Source organism: Pteropus vampyrus, unplaced genomic scaffold, assembly GCF_000151845.1.
Source record: "Pteropus vampyrus isolate Shadow unplaced genomic scaffold, Pvam_2.0 Scaffold55, whole genome shotgun sequence".
Taxonomy (NCBI): domain Eukaryota; kingdom Metazoa; phylum Chordata; class Mammalia; order Chiroptera; family Pteropodidae; genus Pteropus; species Pteropus vampyrus.
In genome coordinates this window covers 3,750,719-3,765,752 of record NW_011888836.1, presented here as the reverse complement: position 1 = coordinate 3,765,752, position 15,034 = coordinate 3,750,719, and the positions used below count along the sequence as shown (strand labels likewise).

General features: G+C 39.6%; 1 pseudogene; it reads left to right on the top strand.

Moving 5' to 3' along the window:
- The first annotated feature begins 201 nt into the window (after positions 1–201).
- On the top strand, positions 202–320 carry LOC111739902 (annotated as a pseudogene).
- Positions 321–15,034: the final 14,714 nt, after the last annotated feature.

Here is a 15,034-nt window from a genome sequence, read left to right as displayed (position 1 = left end):
GTAAACTCATATTTATATGGGCAAATAATTTTTGACAGAAAAGCCAAACACATACAGTGGAGAAAGGAAAGCCTCTTCAATAAATATGCTGGGAAATCTGGAAAGCCACATGCAAAAGAATGAAACTAGACTGTTGTCTATCACCACACACCAAAATTAACTCAAAATGGATTAAGGACCTGCATATAAGACCTGAAATAAGTCTATGGCCATGCTACCCTGAATGTGCCCAAACCCGTCTGATTGTGGAAGCTAAACGGGGTTGGGCCTGGTTAGTACTTCAATGGGACTACACCTAGGAATACCAGGTGCTGTAGGTGTTTTTTTTTTAAATTTTATTTTAAAAAAGACCTGAAACAATAAAATGCATAGAAGAAAACATAGGAACTAAACTAAAGGACCTTGGACTTAAAGAAGATTTTATGAATTTGACCTCGAAAGCAAGGGAAGTAAAAGCAAAAATAAACGAATGAGACTACATCAAACTCAAAAGCTTCTGCTCAACAAAAGAAACCGTCAACGAAGTAAAGAGACAACCATCTGAATGTGAAAATATATTTGCAAGCAAAGCCTCCGATAAAGGCCTAATATCCAAAATATACAAAGAACTCATACGACTCCATAACAACAAAAAGAAAAGAAAAGAAGAATATTTAATACAAAGTGCACGAACAGTCCTTAGGTTGCAGCATCTGACTTACGAGGTAAGAGAAAAATAGAGCATTAACCATTTGGTTAATGATGAGCATCTCTGCAGTAGCATCCTGCAGGAAAAGTTTGGGTAATTATTTGTTAACCAGAGCCTAATCTAACAGGGTTTTATCGGAGCCTAACTGAACACGGGGAAGGTAACTGCCCAACCCCATCCCACTCTAGCCATCCTGACCCACTTAAGTGCGGAGGAAAAAAACCAGAAATACTTTTGAAGTTCATAATCCAAAGGCACACTAAAAAAAGGAGACCTCGTCATAAGACTATGGAATATCTCCCCTCCCCCCACACCTCACCACCACAATACTAAAAACTTATTCACGGCAGTTCCTTTTACACAGTACAGCATGTCTGGCTATCAAGAAAAAATTATAAGACATACCAAAAGGTAAAAAACACAATTTGAAGAGATAGAGCCAGCATCATAACCAGACAGGGCAGGGAGGTTGGAATTATTGAAACTGTAATTTAAAACAACTCAGATGAATATGCTAAGGGCTCTAATGGAAAAAGTAGATAGCATGCAAGAACAGATAGGCCATGTATGCAGACAGTTGGAAATTTTAGGAAGTTTAGGTAAATGATGAAACATTTTTCTGATGTTCACCTTTACCTAAAATTTCCAATAGTCAAGATAAATGTGTAAAAAATATGCTTTTTCCTATTGTCAACTGAGAACAAATATCGATTAGGTGTTTTATCATAAAAAAAAAAGATTCATTCAGAAAAAAAAAGGTTACAACCCAGTGCATTCAGACAGGGCAAATCTTGTGCACATTCTGGCCTGTGAGCCAAGATGGAGGGGTATTTGTAGAAAGGAAAAAGAAGTTAGAACCATAGAGGTTTATTATAAACAGAATTTTTCCTGTAAGGTTCTCTCTATTATGTAGAGTGCGAGAACTCCTCCCATAAGTCCTAGGTCCTCCCATTGATCCTCCTGACTGATTATGTTTGCTTAGAGTTCCAGTTAGTCTTTATCACTCCATAGAAAAGCACTTATCAGTTCCTTCTTAGAAAATGGAAGATAAAGGGTTTTAAAAGTGTTACCCCACCCTTTCTGTGCCCTTCCCCCAATCTAGGGCCTCTGGGTCATGGCTGAGGTGGCAGTTAAGCAACTGATTGAATGTTCTGCTTTTTCTGGCTTCCTATTTCTGGAATCCAACTGTTTTGAGTTCAGTACTTATTTTCGAGTTTTGTTCTTCTAGCTGACAAGGCTCAGGCTGAGCTAAAGGTCCCAATTATTACTGAGCTAAAAATAGCTCCCAATGGGCTGCAGTCCCTCTGATATGGAGTTGGACACCATGATCTACTCCTCAGTATTATTTACTGTGTAAGCTTTTCTGAGCACCAAGAAAAAAATGACCTGGAGTCTGAAGGCCACACCCCTCTACATTACTCTTCGGATTGAGGAAAATGTCTGCTGCTTTGAGATAATAATCCCAACTGGGTTCATACTGTATGGTGTACTGGAGGACAAGTTAGGCAGAGTCCTCTCCTTCAAGGAGTTTGTATCATTTAGCTTGGAATCAACAGAGACATTCATCCAAATGCATATTGCAGTGAAGTGACATAGAATATTGAGTTGTTTCTTTTATAGTGATATTTGTAGGGATGCAAGAGAGGGTGGTGCCCCTACAGCTCTACTGCTGCAGAATTTCCCTGCTTGGTCATATATCTTTCCAAGCAACCTGGTCCTTCCATGGCAAGGCTGTGTAGCTGTTCTCATGGACTGGTATAGACAAGGCTTTGACTGGAGAAGGCTAGAATAGGATTTACATTGATAAAGACATGCAGAAATTATGTGTGGTGCTTCTTCTGTGCCAGACAGGATTAATTACCTTATTTCTTAGAACACTTGTGTCAAACAGATACTGTTGTTATTCCTGTTCCACAGATGAGGAAACTAAAGGATAAAGAGAGTACATGATTTGCCCCAGGTGATACAATCAGCAAGTAATAAAGCTAGAATTTGCACTAAGAGAGTTTGAAACTAGTCCAGATGCTTAAGCCCCACCCCATACTACCTCTCAGCATTTGGGAGATCTCTACTCACTTCTTGCACCCAGGGAAGTTAGTGAGTCAAAGCTTTTAGAAGGAGGTGAATGTAAATGAACTAACCAAAACTCCAAATGAAATCAAGTCAAAACAAAACAAATCCAAATCAACAAAACCCAAATTTGTCTTTTTTTCCCCTTTCACAACTTCAGTCTCTACTTTCTCCACTAGATGGCAGTAATTCCACATGGTTTCTCTCCCTTTTATTTCAGTTTGAGCAGCCACTGAATAATAAACGGATAATATTATTTTGTGTTACAATTTAAAGAAATCTAATAACAGCTTTCTCAGTTGTCAATGTTTTCTATTGAATTAAACTCATAAAATTAGCTAAGGCTACATCAACTCCATAAAAAAAACAAAACAATGACTTCATCTTTTCCCCCACTAGACGGTAAAGCCACCCAAAGATGCTCACATAACCACATGTATGCGCACCCCCCACATCCATACCCTACACACATTTACTACCTCCATACCCACACACAGACACACACATGCACATATACACAGACACACATTCCAAGAAGAGGAATCCCTTCTCAAGGAATCCCTTAAGACTATAAGGAAAATATGTTTTTCTGTGCTTATTTCATTAGTGTCATTTGCTAATCTTTTCTTTATAAAAACTTTACAAAATATGGTTTAAAATCACTGCATTTCAGGACCTACAAGCTTATAAAAAATATTTCTTCTTCAAAATTCACTGAACAATAGTAATTCTCATCTTATCTTGTACGTACACAAACCTATGCCCATCTTCCGTAAACTATTATTTTATTGCTATTTCTTACATCTACCCTTTACTTTTCTTGGTGATCTCCTAAGGTAGAGGTCCATTTCTCATCATAAGAGTCATATCCCAAAGTACCCAGAACTTTAATAGTCAGAGGCAGCTGTAAACTTAAAATCCTTTAACTTCATATATCTTCACACAGACAGAATCTTCTATCTCCTCCATTTAAGAAAGCACCAATAACTGGCTAAATTTGGTGTCGCAGCTCAGATCTAGTTGATGCCCAGCCCCAAAAGAAGCAATTGGCTTCTTTTGTAATTGTATGATCAGGATGTAAAAAGGGAAATTATTTTAATTATAACATAATTTTTAATTTCCATATGCCATGAGTCTAGGCACATTTAAAATCTTTTAAAAATAATTTTTAATTTTTTCAATTATAGTTGGCATACAATATCATATTAGTTTCAGTTGTACAACATAGTGATTAGACATTTATATAACTTATGAAGTGATCACCCTGATAAATCTAGTACGCATCTGACACCATACATAGTTATTACAATATTATTGACTATATACCTTAAGCTATACTTTACATCCCCATGACTATTTTGTAACTACAAATTTGTACTTCTTAATCCCTTCCCCTTTTACAGCCTCCCAAACCACCATCCCACCTGGTAACCCTCAAAATGTTCTCTGTATCTATGAATTTGTTTCTGTTTTATTTGTTTATTTTGATTTTTAGTTTCTGCATGTAAGTGAAATCATATGGCATTTGTCTGTCTCTGACTTACTCCACTCAGCACAATATTCTTTCGGTCCGTCCATGTTATTGCAGATGGCAAGATTTCATTTATATATGTATGTACGTACGTATGTATGTATGTATGTATGTATGTATGCATTTATTTATTTTTATGACTGAGTAATATTTTATTGTATACATGTACCACCTCTTCTTTATCCATTAATTCACTGGTATACACCTAAGTTGCCTCCATATCCTGGCTATTGTAAATAATACTGAAACGAATATATGGACACACATGTACCTTCAAAGTAGTATTCAAGGTTTCTTTGGATAAATATCCAGAAGTGGGATTATTGGATCCTTCTTTGTCTCTTGTTATAGCCTTTGTTTTAAAGTCTATTTTGTCTGGTATTAATATTGCTACCCCAGATTTTTTTTTTTCCTTTCCATTTTCATGAAATATCTTTTTCCATTTCTTTGCTTTCAATCTGTGTGTCTTTTGATCTAAAGTAAGTCTCTTGTAGGCAGCATATGTAAGGTTCTTGTTTTTTTAATCCAGTCACCCACCTTACCTTTTTATTTGAGCATTTAATTTTTTTTTAATTCGAGGTACTTGTTGATAGATATGTAGTTATTGCCATTTTATTATTCATATTTTCGATACATGTTTTTTCTTCTTCTTAAAGAAGTCCCTCCAACATTTCCTGTAATATTGGCTTAGTGGTGATGAATTCCTTTAGCTTTCTTTTTGTCTGGGAAACTCTTTATCTGTCCTTTGATTCTAAATGTAGCTTTGTTGGGTAGAGTCATCTTGGTTGTAGGTCCTTGTTTTTCATCACTTTGACTGTTTCCTGCCAATCCCTTCTGGCCTGCAAAGTTTCTATTGAGAAATCGACTGACAGTCTTGTTGGTGCTCCCTTGTAGGTAACTAATTGCTTTTCTCTTGCTGCTTTTAAGAGTCTCTGTTTGTCTTTAACCTTTGGCATTTTAATTATGATGTGTCTTGGTGTGGGCCTCTTTGGGTTCATCTTTTTGAGACTCTCTGAGTTTCCTGGGGTCATACGTCTATTTCCTTCATTAAGTTATGGAAGTTTTCCATCATTACTTCTTGAAATAGGTTTTAAATCTCTTGCGCTCTCTCTTCTCCTTCTGGTACCCTTAAGATACAAATGTTGTTATACTTGATGTTGTCCCAGAGGCCCCTTAAACTATTTTCATTTTTTTGGATTCTTTTTTCTTGTTGCTGTTCTGATTGGGTGTTCTTCACTATTCTATCTTTTAAATCACTGATTCGATCCTTTGCTTCATCCAATCTGTTGATTCCCTCTAATGTATTCTTCATCTCAGATATTGTATTCTTCATTTCTGACTGGCTTCCTTTTATGTTCTCCATCTCCATTTTTGTTTTCTATTTCTTTGTTAAAGTTCTCACTGAGTTCATCTACTCTTCCCCTAAGTTCATTGAGCACCCTTTTAACCAGTGTTTTGAACTGTGCATCTGGTAGACTGCTTGTCTCCATTTTGTTTAGTTTTTTTTCTTGAGCTTTGTTCTGTTTTTTAATGTGGGACATTTTTCTTTGTCTTCTCATTTTGTCTGCCTCCCTATGTTTGTTTCTATGTATTAGGTAGGGCTTCTAAATCTCCCAGTCTTAGTAGAGTGGCTTTATGTTGTAGGTGTCCTGTGGGGCCCAGTGGCTCAGTCTTCTCTGATTACCTGAGCCAGGTGATTAAAGTATGTCTCTTGTGTGTGTTGTGTGTGCTTGTCTGTTGTAGTTGAGCCTAGTTTCTATTTGCATGTCGATGAGAGGGGCTGACCCTTGGGCTGATTGATTGTGAGGATTGGCTGGTGAGGGCCAACCTTATGAAGCAGGATTCCCTTTAGCAAGGCTCTGTGCCTGCCTAGTCTGCCATTCAGGTGTGTCCTCCTCACAGCTCCAGCTATGGTCGAAGCAGGCTACCAGTTGTGATGAACCAAAGGCCTCCTGGGAGGGGCCCAGTTGAAGGCCAAGTTCAGCCACAGCATGTGCACTTCTGGGATCACCTGGTAAGAGTCAACAAGTAATCTGTAGATGGCTACCACCTGTGTTGGACTTATAGGTGCTTTGAGAAGCCAAGCCAGTAACTGAGGCTGGCTGCCGCTAGTGCTGGGCTTGGGGCTGCACAGCAAGAGGTATAGGGCACGCCGAGGCCAGATGTTGCTTCTTTGGGTTTTGTGAGCCTTTGAGAGAGTTTAGGAGAGTCCGCAGCATGGGCCAAGACAGGCCATTTGGATAGATAAAAACACTAGAGGCAGCTTGGGTGGGTCCGCAAATTAGGAGAGGTGGGGTCTCAGGGAATCACCAGAGCAGAAGGACCTGTGTTAATCAGGCTGATGGAGACTCAGACATGGTGGCCACCAACATCTGCACACTGGGGACAGGGAGGGCTCAACAAAGGAACAACGGGTACTGCCAGTACTCCTGTCCAGGAGAAAGCTGCCCCTCCAGCCCTTGCCATGAAGACAGACAACTCAGTTCCTCCCTGTATGTCCCTGGCACTCCCCGAGCTTCTGCCCCAGTGCTGGGGCTCAGAGCGAGCGAGTCTGTCACTGAGTAAGTTCACATGCAGGCTCTCTAAGAGGAACATCTGAGACTCCCTAGCCCTCCGTCTCACTCAGTCACAATCTCTGTTGGTTTTCTGGTCGTCACAGCTAGAAGTTGTGGGGACCTCTCCTTCGGCACTGGAACCCTGGGCTGGGGAGCCCAGCATGCGGCTGGTACCACCTCACTTGTCTGGGGGGCCCCCTGCAGCCAAGATAATCCTCCCGATTCTTAACTGCCACATGTCCTTGTGGAACCGGTCTGTTCCACATCCTTGCCCCTCTCATCCTTCTTGAGGTCACCTCTTATGTGTGTCCCCAGTTGTGGGACCTCTGTTTAGCCAGACCTCAGGCAATTCCCAGTGGAGGTCGTTCTGTAGTTTCATCATAATTTTGATGTCATGAGAGGGGGCAAGCGGAGTGTCTACCTTCTATACCATCTTTACCAGAATCTCCCTAAAATCTTTATCTTACCAAAATTTTTTCATATCACTTAATTGAGATGTTTCTCACTCGCAAACTTTTTGCTCTTATAAACTTTAATATTATAATGAATGTTAGTGGAGAAATAATGTATATTTTGTTAAAAATTGCTCAATGGTCACCTTTTCAGAAATAAATTCATTTCATAAGGTGGGCATTATTTATGATTTACAAAACAAACCTATTTCTGAAAGTCTCAGCTGTTAAAAAAAAAGCTTAGTATTAGCAGTGATGACAGGCTTTTTAGATTTAGTCAAAATTTTGACACATTAAGAGTCCCAGATACTGCTGATGCAGATAATACTTCCATTCTATCCCTATCAATCAATATCATTTATTAAAACCCTGTGAGGTTTTGTTCTACAACTTAGAAAAGAGATAGAAATTTTATTTTGGGGAAGAAAAGCTAGAAAGAAAGAGAAAGAAAAAGAAAGGAGTGAATAATAATGCAAATATTTTTTCTGGCTTATATTTGAACTCCTCTGGAGAGCATAATGAGGACCAGAAGTTGATGGAATTATTTTACTTAAGGATTCCCTTCCAGGCAGGGGTGAGCCCGGAAGTTGATAAAACATTTCAAGAGAGACTTTATGATTCTCTTGGCATAATAGAGCTGCCTTGTTGACCAGATGTCAACGTGTGACCCAAGGAAGCCATTCTCTTTCACACTGCAAGGGACCCAGCATTGCTCCGACAACTGGTCTGTCATGCTGGGCTCACTTTATGTAGCTCAACTTAGATAGTCTGGAGTCCAGTGGATTCTCTTGATGGACACTGGCAGCACTGGGCCTTCCCCATCCAGGGGGTTCATGTATGAGGGACAAGGACAAAGGAGAACCAGAGACTGAAGAGAGAGTGGTTGCCTCACACTGCCTGCAGCTGACAGGCTAGTTTGTGGGCATGCACAAAGGCATCTTTTTGAGGATGTTAGAAATGACAGGATAGGTACAAAAAGACCAATGTCAGGAAATCAGACAAATGTGGCAGTAATCTTCCATAATTTTGTTTGTTTAAAAAAATTATTTTTCTCTGTACATATTATGATAAAATTATGATATGTATGTCTATATACATATTCCTGTTTATAGATATATACATATATTATAAAATAGTCATTGGCTAATAAGGCCTGGAATATGGGGATAACATTTAGCGTAACCAGCAGCTTCAGTAGTAACCCTAGTTACCCATGGTACAATGGGAACAGGTGTGATTTGGATAATTCCCACTTCTGCAGGAAAGGGATAGAGCATGAAACCGATTCCAGCTTCTATATTCCAACTGCATCCAAGATTGGGTGGGGTGGAGAAGGGGCGTAAACATGGGGAGAGGTGCTGAGGACAAGTTTTCTAACTCAGGCCTTTAACTTAATTGTTTAGTTCTAGAAGTTACTTAGGCATTGATCAGGGTTAACATGGGATTTGGCTCATTCTTTCTGAAAAGCACACATCAGTTTCCACAATAGCATGTCAAATGTCTAAAGCCAAAGAACAGAGACAGGAAATGAAAGGTGATAAAACCACAGACCCTGGCTGCTGCTGTTCTCTGCACATCTGCGCTGCTTCTCCACTCATCCCAACTTCAAGGGGAGCTCTGTGCTTGCAGAATTGCCTCGAGACCTGGCCTCCTCACCCCTCATCACATTTTGAGGTGGGCAACACCAGCTTTTGAATCAGGAAGTAATTTTAAAATCAGTCATGTTTTGATCCCATGGGCCTGGTTTCGTCTGAATAATAAGCTATGTTTTGAAGGCCCTACCCATTTCCTTTCTCTGGGGAGCCCCCCTCCTCAAACCCACCCTTCAAGTGTCTGTGAACAGGACCCTCTCTTGCCTTGTGACCAACCCCAGCAATATGATTCCGCACAGCCCTGCCCAGAAGGACTAGCCCAGTGCCCGCCCGACCTTGCCAGGAGGAATTTCTCTCTCCAGCTTGAATTTCCTTCCTGTCTACCTTTAGGCCTTTACTGCTGGCCATGCTTCCCTTTGACCACCCTGAATAAATCTTCCCTACATCCCTGACAGCTGCTGATTTGGCTTCTTTCTTATTTTTTTTAATTGAAAGTAAACCTTCAAAGTGGCCCAGCCACCTGAGAAGCTCCGCTGAGCTGCAGCTGGGCTAGTGAGCCTCAAACAGAAGTGCTGCATTTACTGTGTCCTCCCTCCTGCCTCTTGGGGGGAAGGGGATCACAGGGCTTTGTGAGTTGCCAGAGCTGCTCAGCTTTCAATGTAGCTTTTGCATTAGAAGAAGGGAATGTGGATATGGCAAAAGTGGTTGTGGAGTGATTTTGAAAATGGCTGTGTAACTGAGAGAGAGGTGGAGAGAGGAGACAGCAGAGGGTGGGAGGGAAGCAGGGAGGAAGGGAGGGAGAGAGGGAGTGCGCGGGGTTGGGGAGAGAGAGACAGAGAGACAGAGCCAGAGACAGAGCCAGAGACAGAGACAGAGACAGAAAGGAGAAGGGAGATGTCTGCTGTAGAGGGAGGTGTAAGGTGTGAGTTTACACATAGAATGCAAGTTCAATTTATTTATAAGAGAATTGTGAGAATGTCTCTTTGCTTCTTGGTTAGACTATTGAGAGTACATTGCAGAAGGAAAATAATTTTAAAAAGCATGTTCAAATTTAACAACTGGATTGTAACACAGAAAGCAATGAGAGAGTTAGGAGTCAAGATTCCTAGATTTTGTTCTGGGGTCTTCTCCTAGTTACTTGGCCATTTTAAGCTGGTCACATTAGGTTGGAACTCCGCATTCCAATAATTTTTTTTTTTTACCATAGAATTTTTTAAATATTCAGAAAGTTTAAAAAATAATATAATAAACATCTTTATACTCTTTATCTAGATTCAACAATAGCTAACATTTTTTCTATTTTCATTTTATCTTTATCTCTCTCTATGTATACATTTGCACACACATACTTACACACATTTTTGCTGAACCATGATACTTCACCCCTAAATACTCCAGCATACACTTCCGAATAAGGACATTCTCCCAGAAAACCGCAATACAATTGTTACACCTAAGAAATTTCAAAATAATTCCCTAGTAACATTTAACATCAAGTCCATATTAAAACTTCTCCAAACAACTCCAAGCTGTCTTTTCTAACTGGTTTCATTTTGAACCGATCAAGGTCGCCCAGAAATTTGGTTGTTAAATCTTTTTAGTCTCTTGTTCCCTTTTTTTTCTCATCGAGGTAGAACCTACCTTCAAAGTGTAAAATCTTTAAAGTATACTTGGTGAATTTTTAAAAAATATTCTTTATTGTTTATATCAATTTTAGACCTTGATAAATTTTTTACGTCAGTGTTCTGGTAAGTGACCACTCACCAGATTGATAAATAGGCCATTTCCACCACCCCAGAGGGTTTCTTCATTCCTTCTGCCTGTTGATAGATCCTCTTCCCCACCCTGCAGAAGGGGCAAGAACACGAAACAGCTAGAACTCTCAGATCTTCTGGTTGGAAGTGTAAATTGGTTTAACCACTTAGGAAAAATTTTTACCAGTACCTAATAAATTTCAACATATACTGACTCTATGTCCCAACAATTCCATTTCTCAGTATGTATTCAAGAGAATTGATGACATATACCACTAAAAGACCCATTCAAGAATGCCCATAGCAACTTTATTCATAATTTCTCCAAACTGGAACTATCCCAAATACCCATCAATAATAAAGTAATTAAATAAACGTGGTATATTTATACAAAGAATGACCACACAGTAATAAAAAGAAGATGGATACTGCCTCACTTAATAGCTTGAATGAGCTCAGATATAATGTTGAGTGAAACAAGCTTGATACATATTGTATGAATCCTTGTAGATGAAGGAAAAAGAAATAGGCAAAAATCAGCTATCGTGAGGGAAGTCATTAGCCTTCTTTAATTAACAACCACCTCTTTTGTTCATGATATTTTCTTTTGAAGAGATTAGGTGAGTTGTTTTGTAGAAAGTCTTACATTCTTGATTTGTTGGATCATTTCCTCGTTTAACTTGATCCTTCACAACTGGGGATCCTTGAGAAAATTGAGCTGTATTGTCCTAAGGCACTATTTTATATGATAAATTAACTTCTATTCTGAGCATCTAGAATGGTACATTATGCCCCACTCTTGAGAGAACTGGGTAAATCATCACTCAACTCAACTTCTATGATCTGTGTTTCAGCTGAGAAACCCCAGTTGAGAAAAGATTATTGAAAGTTAGTTTTCAATGCTGACTAGAGTCAAGTTAAACATTTTTGGCAAGAACAGTTTACAGGTGGTACTGTGTACCTCCTTCTGTATCATGCTGAGAGGCATTTAACATCAGGTTGTTTCACCATTAGTGATGTGAATGTGGAGTTTGATCACTTGGTTCAGGTGGTGACAGCCAGGTCTCTCCATTGTAAAGGACGTTTTCCCAGGTCTCCATGGCTTAACAACCTCATTTGTCAACACGAAGCACTCAAAGTTCAGTATCTCCCACTTGATGGAACAATTTCTTTCCAGCAAATTTGGCTGCAAGGTAAAATTGTTCAAAGCAAAATGGTTCCTTCACCTATAGAGCTTCTCCCTAAAATGGGAGCTTCATACCAAGAAAAATGTGTCTTAACTGTAATAGAACATTTCTAATCTTTGAGATTTTTAGGTAACATAAAATGAATTACCTTCCTACTTGAGATAATTTGATAAACGTGATATTTTGGATATTAAAATTTCTTAAACTTAAGACACACTATATTTATATACATTTTGGTGGTGATAAATATGTGAAGTAGTGTTTAAATCATTGGCAGAAACTAAATTAAGGATTTCATGTATATACAGTTAACCTTGAACAACACAAGTTTGAAATGTGCTGGTCCATTTTTATGTGGATTCTTTTCAATAAATACAGTTGACCCTTAGTCTCTCAACTGTAGAGTCAAAGATCATATGTGAATTTTCAACTGCACTGGGAGTGGGCACCACTAACCTCTGTGTTGTTCAAAGGTCAACTATATCTGATCTCAGGCCCAGAAGAGAGGTGTTTGCATTTCGTACTTTAAAAAATTATACTTAAGAACTCACTGCTGTATTTTAAGAAGTGTTTTAAGCATGATTATCCACTTGCTTCAAAAGAAAGAAATAATTTCAAGTGACTTAAATGGATTTTGGTGTAAAAATCATCACAGCAATCCAGAATAGTTTGAAAACCAAGGATCAGATCTTACTTACTATTTTATCGGTAACTATGGTGAACGCTAAGCCTTGGAATCCTGTGGCAGACTAAAGATGGCTGAGAATTGGATGATATTTCTCCATTTAAGATGGTGAGCTTTGTGACTACTTTGATCAATAGAATATAACTGAAGAGATGATGTGCCAATTTCTGGACCCAAGCCTTACGAGACTAGGGGCTTTCATCTCCTGTTTTTTAGAAGAGGAACAACTACTTTTGAAACCTAGCCACCATGCTACAGGAAGCCCAAGCAGCCCTGTGGAGGGATCCATGTGGAGAAGATACTTTGCCGAAATGCCCAACTGAACTCCTAGCTGATAGGGGCACCAACTTGTCAGCCATATGAGAGAGCCATTTTTGGAAGTGGATCATCTAGCCCTCATTGAACACTCCAACTAATGCTGCAAGTTGCATAGATGGTCGTCCTGGCCAAGCACTGCCTATAGTTGCAGATTGGTGAGCAAAAGAAGTGAGCATTCTTCTTCAGCCACTAGGTTTTAGAGAAGTTTGTTATTCAGCAAAGATAATTGGAACAATCCTCATTTGCAATATGGTGATAAATATGGTATACTTCTATACACAGAGAGAACAAAATAGGTTAGGGTATATAAAGTTGTTTTCAAAGTATAAAGCAATCCTATGCCAATGTAAGGTGATAGTCTCTGAGGTAACCAATACAATAAAAGGATTTTGTGAGTGTTACTGATTGGAAGTTGGCATGTTACTCTAATTTCTACTGACCTCACCTCCTAAGATTAAAACAAAGTCAGTTACTTTATTTTTTCATTGTGGTAAAATATATACATAACATAAAATTTACCATTTTAACTATTTTTAAGTGCACAGATCAGTGACATTAAGTACATTCACAATGTGGTGCGACCATCACCACCATCCATCTTCGGAACTCCAGTTACTTTTGATCACAGGAAATATATCTTCTTAACAAGTGTAATTTTCTATTGTAATTTTGAAGTGAAGCTAAATCATCTCAGCACTGTATGTGATGATGATAATTTAAGGAATGAGCCCATATGGTGTAAGGATAGGTTTCCAGAGAGACTGTTAAGAATGGCAGCCCACACTCTGCAATGGAGCCTAAAAATGCTCTCTTCCTTCTCAGAGCCCGTTCCATTTCTGCACAACTTCAATTAGTCATTAGTCAGCATGGGGATGGGGGAATATTTAGAGAGAAATGCACACTTATTAAAAAGGGCCAAGAGAGCAAGTTTTCAAAGCTAGAACACTCCAACAAAACCCTTTCATATATAAGCGGGCCCTCTGGAGTTAGCGCACATACTTGCACCTGGACCCCCACCTGGACATAATTAGTTTCCCTGCGCTCAGAGCAGAGAAAACACCAAAGAAAATGATGTCAAAAAACTGAGCAATCTGTCATGATCTGTGCTGCTCAATTAAAGCAGTGTGCTTTCTGTAGGAATTATGTAACACAGATGACATAGTATTTAGATAGCCAGGACTGGAGGACCATCTGGTTATGTTTGACTTCACAACTATTATGTCTGTTTCTTGAATCGTATTGTATACTTTGGGATAGAAGTCATAGGAAGGAAAGGTGGAATATTCTTGGATGAGCTGTAAGATCTTTTATCTACTTGCAAATTAAAATGTTCTGGGCAGGACTTTTAATTCTAAGCAAGCAGAATCCTCAGTGTTCGAGGACTGAAGTATAAAGTACACAAAGACTGGGTGGGCCCGTAAGTCATGATAGCACATGCAGGGCTAGAGAATAGTTAGTGTACCATGAAACAAACAGGAAAATGTATTTGTAGCTTTAAGTGAGGCATCTCCTGACTCTCCTCCTGGTCCCTGAATGTCCAGGGTAGCACCCCATCTCCTCTGTGCTGCGTCCATTTTATCAGACTGCACACCATCATTCTCTTGTGTGACCATGCGTGTTGAAACTAGGTAGTGTTTCCTTCGCCAGAGAATTTCAGCCCTTACTGACCAATCATGGGTTGCCTGGCAGTACTAATTTCTTGGGAGTCACACAGCAATAGCTAGAAATAATTGCTAAAATTAGACACCAGGGGTGTCCGGATTGAGCAGCAGTCACTGTGGAGCTCTCCCCACCCTTCCAGGCAGACACCTCATCCTCCTAACTCCAGCATTCTCTACAGTGATTGTTTACTGTCTGCCCCTGGGGACTGCATTCCCTGAAGGCTAAGGTTCAGACTCCAGCAACACTTAATGGTTGCCTTTTAATTCTCTGACAGACCACTAAGAGCTGCCACAGGCCCTCCTTTAAAACCTTGGGAGAGAATTTCATCCCCATTCTTTCAGAGGTGAAGAGAATAGGTCCTTGAGAGAACACACCCTTGGGGCAAGACCTAATGGTGATGCTGGCCTTCAGGTGCTGCATGTGACTTATTGTGGGTGTGCTCTTAGTAAAACTAAAGGAAGTGAGGGAAGCAGGAGAGGGATGGGAAGAAGCGGAACCAAGTGTGGTCTCAGGTAAAATCTAGTTTTGGTCTGCTGAGGG